We start from the raw sequence: 9,126 nt of genomic DNA, 5'->3' as shown, positions 1-9,126 counted from the left end.
AAAAAATATATATATATATATATATATATATATATATATATATATATATATACTACTACCACTTTGTCATAGAAGATATTATCTAGTAAGCTGTATAAGTGTTTTCACTCCTCCGAGAATGGGCCTGTTGTAGCTGATTCACATGAGTAAAGACGGTCTAAGAAGTTAGAGGTAGTTCTTTGACTGTTCTGTGTGATCACGTATGTCTTTAGGTCAATTATAAACTTCTCTTCCTTTCCAAATATCCTCCAAATCACAAGGATGCAAAGGCTGTATCACAGGAAATTTCTCAGAATGGCTGTATTCCAAGCCCCGTTACCTGAGGTTGGCTTGGACTCAGACCAGTTTGGGGAAGGAAAAAAAGGAGCATATAATTTATAAAGCAATTCCCTCTTGCCAACTGTAGGTCTGAAGTTCCAGGCAGCCTAAGACCTGAGTAGCCTGCTCCCACACTGCCAAATTTCTCCAAATAATTTAAACACTTAGACTGTAAGCCACAGAGGACACCACAGCATTACCACAGATAGGACTATAGTAACAGTGTGCCAAAGCCAGGAAAAAAGGATACTCGACTTTGGTATAAATTGTGAAAAGAGAAGATAGTCTAAGAAGTACGTTTTCAATAGCCAACTAGGATTAGATTGTTCTAACATTATTAAATTACTTTTCTTAGTGATTTTTGCTTGTTTTTACTAGCATCACTTATCTTCACATAACAAGGAAATCTTTTAAACTCTAGCTATTCTAATTAAGCTGGATTTAATCATTTAAAAATATGTTCACCTCTTTATGTCTTAACACCTTTTAAATTTGAAATTCCTTCCCATTTTTCTCATTCAAACCTATACCTCCTTTAAAACATGGTGAAAGACCCAACTCCATAAAGTCTAATCTTTTATTAACAACAGATTTATTTTTAAAGAAAGATTTTTCATATTCTTAAATTTACACCATACTTACCACTGTAATGATCTATTTTGTTTTCTCTATGTTCTCAGCAAAATCAAAAGACCTCAGAGACCATTCTTTATTATGAAAAAAATAGTACCCACACACTAAGCCCAGAACAATGTTGGGCATAGGGCAGACCTTTTACTGTATATGGTATATGGTCCTGCAACTTTATGTGACATACATGAATTAGCTGGGTGGGGGAACAAAGTCTGAGAAAATTATGATAAGTAGTTTTCTAAAACATTTCAAAGGTCTATGAGCATGTGAAACGTATGGTCTTGCTTCTAAGGTACAACTAGGTATCTACAGTCTCAAGAAAAATGTTTACATTAATGTAAATCTGTCAGTAAATAGTTAATTTTTTATCTTTTTATGTGTAGAAATGTTTTAAAATATATTTAAAAAAAATAAAAGTCTGCTGTATTATGTGGAGAAATTACACAAATTAAGGTTACTAAATTTTATATTTAAATAAAAGATTATTTTATATGTGTGTTAAAAAGAAACAACAGATCCAAAATGGAGTTACTTGTGTAACTCCCACACCAGCAAACCAAGGCTTACTACCTAACCTAACTGCAGATTCAGCCCCTCCCAGGAAAGGCATCTTAACCAATTGGTCTGGAATTTCCCGGTCAGCACTAGCGAGGTCATCTGCCACACAGACCCCTCCCATCCCTTAAAGGAAAGTGACCTTGCCAATCTGCTTTCTGCTAGTATAACTTTCTTGTCCCTGCCCCCTTCTGATTTTAAAAACCTTCCATTTTGTATAGCTCCTCAGAGATCCCTTCTACTTACTAGATGGGATGTGGCCTGATTCAGGAAGTGTTTAATAAAACCAATTAGATCTTCGAATTTACTCAGTTGAATTTTGGTTTTTAACCATATTATATATCAATTTCTAGGCAACATTTAGAACACAGTCATCTTTAGCAGTTAAAATTAGACTAGTTCACTTTTTCATTAACTCTCATCAAATTCAGAAGTGAAAATATTTAGTACATTTTCAAAAATGATTAAACACAGAACTAGATGAACTATACTTCTAGGTGTACAGCAAAAGTACTTAATGTGTACCAATTAATAGCTTTTCCAAATATATCCAAATGCTCAGTTTCTGTCAGAAGAAAACTAAGAACTACGTAAAGACTGGAAACATTCAACAGTAAAATTTGACATAGAAAGCTCAATTTTAAAACACTACTATAATCTCAAAATTGTGGAAATTCTTTCATTTATGAAGTAAATATTCAAACTGATATATATTTTTTGTAAAACAAAGTACCATCCCAACATTTCTCTTTACAATCAATGAAATATCAACAGAATAGAGATCAAAGATTATCTGCTCAGTAATAGATTCCAACACTTTGCCCTTCAGGGGAGGTGTGACACCGTTATGGTCTTCCCTACCCTACACACCACAAGCAGTACTGTATTCCTAACAAAGGGAGCACTGCCTTAAGGGTATATCCCCAGGCTGGCAGGCAGCTCAGCCTCCTGACTAGTCTGAATAGGTAAAAGGCAAACAGATGATCGGAGCAAGATTTTAGGCCCTTGAAGTATTTGGAGATTCTGGATAATCCAAATTAAAATTCACAAACCACAGTTGATAACTCTGTTAAAGACCATTCTAAGAAATGAAAAAAAAAATCATGAAATAGGAAATACCTAAATTAGCTTTAAAATGCTTCACTTTTCCAACAATACATAAAGTCTACACTTATTTCTTTTAGAGCATAACTTATATTTTTGAGAAAAACATGGAAAGAGTTCAGCTAGCTAAATTCATCATATGCCCAAATGCCATGTCTCCTTCAGAATCCACTAGGTAAACATCTACCAAAACTACAAAAGAAATTTGGGACCTATTTTTAACACCAACCCAACTTCTAAGGTCAAAAACCCAGGAGTCATCCTTGTTTCCTTTTTCCTTCAAATCTCACATCTAATCTATCAACAACTTCTGTCAACTCTACATCCAAATAGGTCCCAAATGCAACCATTTCCCACGATTTCAAGGAAATCTGAGCCACTACCAACTTTTAGTCAGAGCCACTATTATCTTTTTTCTGGTACTACTGCAACAGTCTCTTAACTAGTTTCCTGGCCTCAATCTCTAGCTTTCCTCCCCCCACTTTTAAGTTTTTTAAGCATAAAACCAAGTCATATCAGTTAGTTGCTTAAACTGTCCAGTGATCTGCCACTCCAACTAAATAAAATTTATACTTTACCTCAGGTGATAAGACTATACCCTGGAGTATCTCACTTCCTATTTTTACACTGGGCAACATCTCGGCCCCCTTAAACTTTCCAAGTCTGTTTCCAGGCCTTGCAGTTGCTGAGTTCCTTCCACTTGGAATGTTATCTGCCTAGGTCTTCATTAAGTTATCCTCTTCTCAACACTCAGGTCTTAGCTCAATTTTACTTCTCAAATAATTCTATCCTGGGCTTCCCTGGTGGCGCAGTCGTTGAGAGTCCGCCTGCCGATGCAGGGGACACGGGTTCATGCCCTGGTCTGGGAAGATCCCACATGCCGCGGAGCGGCTGGGCCCGTGAGCCATGGCCGTTGAGCATGCGCGTCCAGAGCCTGTGCTCCACAATGGGAGAGGCCACAACAGTAAGAAGCCCGCGTACCGCAAAAAAAAAAAAAAAGGAAGAAAAAAAAAAGTTCTATCCTAACTGCCTTAGCCAAAATTAGCCAAGCTGCCACCCCCAAGCTCATAGTGTCCCTACACACACTATTTTATTTGCTTTGTAGCACTTGGTACTTTAAATTCTTTCCTCTATCCAACAGGTTCTCGTTGTCTACCTTCTTTCATGACTATGTAATGAGACCAGGGATTGATCTTTCTTATCTCTACTACGCAGCCAATAGGTATTACCTAGATCAGTGTCTGGCATACAGTAAGTACTTATCACTATTTTTAATCAACTGATTTATGCCATAACTACATAACAATAAAGTCTTTTTCCTCATGCCCTTTCCCCATTCCCTTCTAATTTTACCCTACTTTCCTCCTTTTGATTTTTTCTCAGAAAAATAACTTAAATTTTTGTACCATAATATTGCTACAGAAAAACGTAATTTTTTTCCAATTGATGTTACCTTAGGATCACTTGCGCATTCTTATTACACATGCAAATTTAGAAGTCTTAGACATACCTGTATTTTAACATATCCAAAAGGAAATTTATTATCTTCTGCCATAAACCTGCTTCCCGTTTTCTGTCTCAGCAAACAGCATCACAGTTTATGGCAGAGACTGCTAAGCTCTCTTCTAAAATCTGTTCTTCCTTTCTTCAATGGGAGCTGCCCACCTACACTACATTTCCCACCCTCACTGCAGTTAGGTGTGGCCACATGACCAAGTTCTCGCCAATGGAACGTGAACACAGGTGCCATTTCTTGGCCTGGCTCATAACACCCCTCCCTCCTCTTTTCTAGCTTCTAGCTGAAAGACATGGTGATAGACTTGGAAAGCATGTGAAGAAAGGCAGCAAATCTTCCAATCTGGATCCTTAAATGACTGTATGAAGCAGAGTCACCATTTGATCAAACAATACGGTGAAATATTATCAATTGTGCAGCAAGGTAAAGTAACAACTGCTCCAGATTACTGAGTGAGAAATATAAACTTATTCTTTAAGCCACTGATTTTTGAGGTTCTCTTTGTTGTAAGTTTAGCTTCTCCTAATTAATAAACCATTTATGCAATTCCTTAAGCAGCAATCTTACTGTAGGGATAAAGGCAGGATGTGTCTACCAACACATCAACCATGAAGTTCTAACTATTCTATATCTTATGATATAATTCATCTCCATCTTTCCAACACCTACGCCCATTGCCTAGTTAAAGCCATAATTATCCTACCTAGGTTTTTTTTTTTTAATAATCACTACTTTTTTTTTTTTTAATGTGGACCATTTTTAAAGTCTTTATTGAATTTGTTACAATATTGCTTCTCTTTTATATTTTGGTTTTTTGGCCACAAGGCATGTGGGATCTTAGCTCCCCGACCAAGGATCAAACCCGCACCCTCTGCAATAGAAGGCGAACTCTTAACCGCTGGACTGCCAGGGAAGTAAGTCCCCCATATCCTACCTAGGTTTATTGCAACCCCTGTCTAACTGATTGCCCTTGCTTGCAGACTTACAAGGTCAATCTACTTTCCAAAGTGCAGTCAAAGTGATAGTATAAAATAAAATGCCAATGTTTACACCTTCGATACACACTGCTGCCCCTGGGAGAATATCCACACAAGACTTACAAATGTATTACTTGGTTCTTGCTCTGCCCACACCGAACTATCAGTTCCTGAGAAGGCTTAGCAAATGCTCATTTTCTAGAGCTAGGCGGTAGAGCCAGGGAGAGAACAGAGCTGGCAAAAAAACTTTCAAGAAGATAGTGGTGCTGTAATTATATTTCAAATGAACATTTTAAATAAGCTTTTTTTTTTTTTTTTGCGGTACGCGGGCCTCTCACTGTTGTGGCCTCTCCCGTTGCAGAGCACAGGGCTCTGGACACGCAGGCTCAGCGGCCATGGCTCACAGGCCCAGCCAATCCACGGCATGTGGGATCTTCCCGGACCGGGCCACGAACCCGTGTCCCCTGCATCAGCAGGTGGACTCTCAACCAGTGCGCCACCAGGGAAGCCCTAAATAAGCTTTTTAATGTACTTTTCAAAGTTAACACTGACAAAAAACAATGAAAATGATTGTTTTATTAAAGTCAAGGAAAAACTCATGATAATTTACTCAAAATTTTTACAAAATAGGTGCCATACCTCACTTTTTACCTTAGTGCTTAATGAGGAAAAAGCAAACACTGAGAAAGTATGCAGACAGAAGGACTTTAATCATAAAAGAAAATTCCAAGGTGGGTGGAGTTAGCAGAGAATAAAGCCAACCTCAAATCGCCCAATTCAATATTCGTTTATAGTATTATGAAGAAAATATTCCACGGTATGATTAGGTTGTTGTGTTTAAAAATGTAAAGACAGAAGTATAAGACACTGAAACTGTTTTTATTTTATTTTTTTTAGAAGATGTTGGGGGTAGGAGTTTATTAATTTTATTTATTTATTTTTGTTGTGTTGGGTCTTCATTTCTGTGCGAGGGCTTTCTCTAGTTGTGGCAAGCGGGGGCCACTCTTCATCGCGGTGCGCGGGCCTCTCACTATCACGGCCTCTCTTGTTGCGGAGCACAGGCTCCAGACGCGCAGGCTCAGTAGTTGTGGCTCACGGGCCTAGTTGCTCCGCGGCATGTGGGATCCTCCCAGACCACGGCTCTCGAACCCGTGTCCCCTGCATTAGCAAGCAGATTCTCAACCGCTGCGCCACCAGGGAACCCTTGAAACTGTTTTGAAACTAGGACATTTAAATCCCAAGAAAACTAAAGTATTGATGTAATAATGAAAATAGGTCATCCAAAGTTAGACAAATAAATAAAATCCAGAATCCTCAAAATTGAACATTTAGGACTTGGGCTGCTAGGTTTGGCTACCCACTGTCAACATCCTAAGGACAGTCTTGTTTACATCACAAAGAGAAAACACAAACTGACGTGACATCACACATGCGATGTTTTTTCTTTCATGGACTAAAAAAAAACAAAACTACATTATTAAGATATCTACCCAGTCTTTTCACAAAAAACAAATTCATCCCTACTGAAAAAGAAACAGGATGGAAAAACATATAGTGAGGTTCTGAGGTGTTACAGAATAAATTAATACTTTAAAAAGAAAACCCTAAAAATAGAAAAAGAACCACTCCAATTTATTCCCACAATTAAAATTAAATCCCAAGCAATAATTCCATAACCTAGCAAAACACACACACATAAAATCCCTCTGACATTAAATGAGAAAAAGAAAACAGTAACTCCAACAAGCTGTTCCTCTTGGACGGCTAGAAACTACCTTTGTAAAAATCCAGAAATAATGGTCTCGACATTAAATATTCTGAATTTCAACTTCTACTGAATATCTTCATCTGTAAATAAGTCTCATTAACAATTTTTGAAAAGAAAGCAGACACTATTTCTTTGTCTACTAGGGAAGTGGCACCACCACCAGCAATACTTCTTTTATTTTTCAAACCTTCTACTTTAGTGTGGTTAACAAGATATTAAAGTGTAAAGTCATCATAAAACTTTCATGAAATCTCAGGTAATTTTAAATATTTGATGCTATCAAAATATTTCGCATTTATAGACTTTATTAGATACATAAGGAGCTTTAAGGGAGATTCAGAAATGGAAATATCACACAACTTGCTGGAAGACTAAATGAGCATACTTCATTTGGCAAAAATAAAATATAATATTTGAAGGGCCAACAATCAATATTAATATAACATTTGAAGGATTAGAATTAATCAAGCAGTTACTATGAATGTGTTTTATGCTTTAAGGCATATAAAACACAACAGTTTAAAATAATGATCCCTGTCTTTAAAATAACTACAATTCTAGCTGTACTGAAAAGACAAGAACAAAAGTAAAAAGACCAGCACCAAGGAGGCAATTTTAATTCTGAATATAATGTCATCTACTCCCTGGACAAGCAGCAAGAGGTAATTCTTCCATTCACACCCTACATAGGTTTGGGAAAATTTAGTTTTGGTTTTAATGGCAATTTTATGAAAAGCCACTAGATGGCGATATTGCCTTCAAAAATGTTTAAAGAGCTATTTTTGTTCACTAACTTTCAGAACCACGAAAGAAATGTTTTCCAATACACTATAAATATCTTAGAGATTTGAAATCCTTCATCTTAAAGTTGAGAATAATGACATACAGAGATATTAAGTGACTTGTCCAATATTTCACAACTGGTAAAATGGAAATGCCAGGACTAGAGCCAAAGTTTCCTGATTTAGGCCTTAGGATTTTGAGTTCCTTCCATTAAAAAAGTAAATGTGTTAAGTTATAGTTTCTTCTCTAGAAAATGAAATTAATTTCAACTTACATGTAAAGTGCATATTTTTTCATATGAGATGGTCACATAAAGAGAAAAAGATACTCCGTTACTTGGAAAAGCATTGTAGCTAAGACTTGGTAAAATAAAAACTCAGAAGAGGATTTATCATTGTGGCTAAAAGTCTTGGGGAAAGCTGGACTTAAAACAGCTACTAAAAAACTGAACAGATATGAAGAAATGAGGCAAAAACCTCTGTTCTCAAGTTCTGTATTTCCCAAGGCCAAATAGAGCAAAGCATGAATACTGATGTTCAAAACAAGAAAATGATTCTTCGAGTTTAAAGGAATCATCTTCCCCCCTAATTTTAGCCCAGTGGTTCTCCTTTCCTCTATTGTAGCACACATGACAGAGGAGATCCATACTGGTCACCCACAACCCCATGCTCAATTCCTACATACTAGCTATAGTTCCATCAAGTTTTCCTCATATTCAAAAAAGATATACCGGGACTTCCCTGGTGGTGCAGTGGTGAAGAATCCACCTGCCAATGCGGGGGACACGGGTTCGATCCCTGGCCCAGGAAGATCCCACATGCCGTGGAGCAACTAAGCCCGTGCGCCACGGCTACTGAGCCTGTGCTCTAGAGCCCGCGAGTCACAACTACTGAGCCCACATGCCACAACTACTTAAGTCCGTGCACCTAGAGCCCATGCTCCGCAACGAGAGAAGCCACCACAATGAGAAGCCCGCGCACCGCAATCAAGAGCAGCCCCTGCTCACCGCAACTAGAGAAAGCCCGGGCGCAGCAATAAAGACCCAACGTAGCCAAAAATAAAAATTAATTAATTAAAAAAAAAGATATACCAAATCAAATAAGTGAGAGAAATGTAATTGATGCTATTACAGTGATAAGCTGAAATCTGCTCGATTTTGAAAAAACAAGAAACCCTACAACAATTTCTTGAACACTTCATTCTACCTGTAATAGCTAATTACTTAGAAAATACTTCAAAAAATATTTGGATGGGGGTATTATGGTTTCTTTCTGCTTATGATAACCAAGAAATATGGATGGAAATCATTTGCTCTATGTTTATTTCAAGAAATATCTAGAAAACTTGGGATAATACAGTGAATCTGCTAAAGGCAGTGAATTTCAGTATGTTATTAAAATTTACTAGAACAGTATGTGTATTTTATATTCTTTTTTTTTTTTTTTTTTTTTGCGGTATGTGGGCCTCTCACT

The 9,126-nt window shown here is 37.2% G+C and overlaps 1 protein-coding gene across 1 annotated transcript in view; it reads right to left on the bottom strand.

Annotated features, from left to right (window-relative positions):
- Positions 1-9,126, bottom strand: part of CDK13 (cyclin dependent kinase 13) — a 114,750-nt gene that overhangs the window by 28,704 nt on the left and 76,920 nt on the right. The gene's annotated exons all lie outside the window — the stretch shown is intronic.

This window comes from Lipotes vexillifer, unplaced genomic scaffold (assembly GCF_000442215.2).
Source record: "Lipotes vexillifer unplaced genomic scaffold, Lipotes_vexillifer_v1.1 scaffold548, whole genome shotgun sequence".
NCBI lineage: Eukaryota > Metazoa > Chordata > Mammalia > Artiodactyla > Lipotidae > Lipotes > Lipotes vexillifer.
This window is presented reverse-complemented; position numbering and strand designations above follow the sequence as displayed.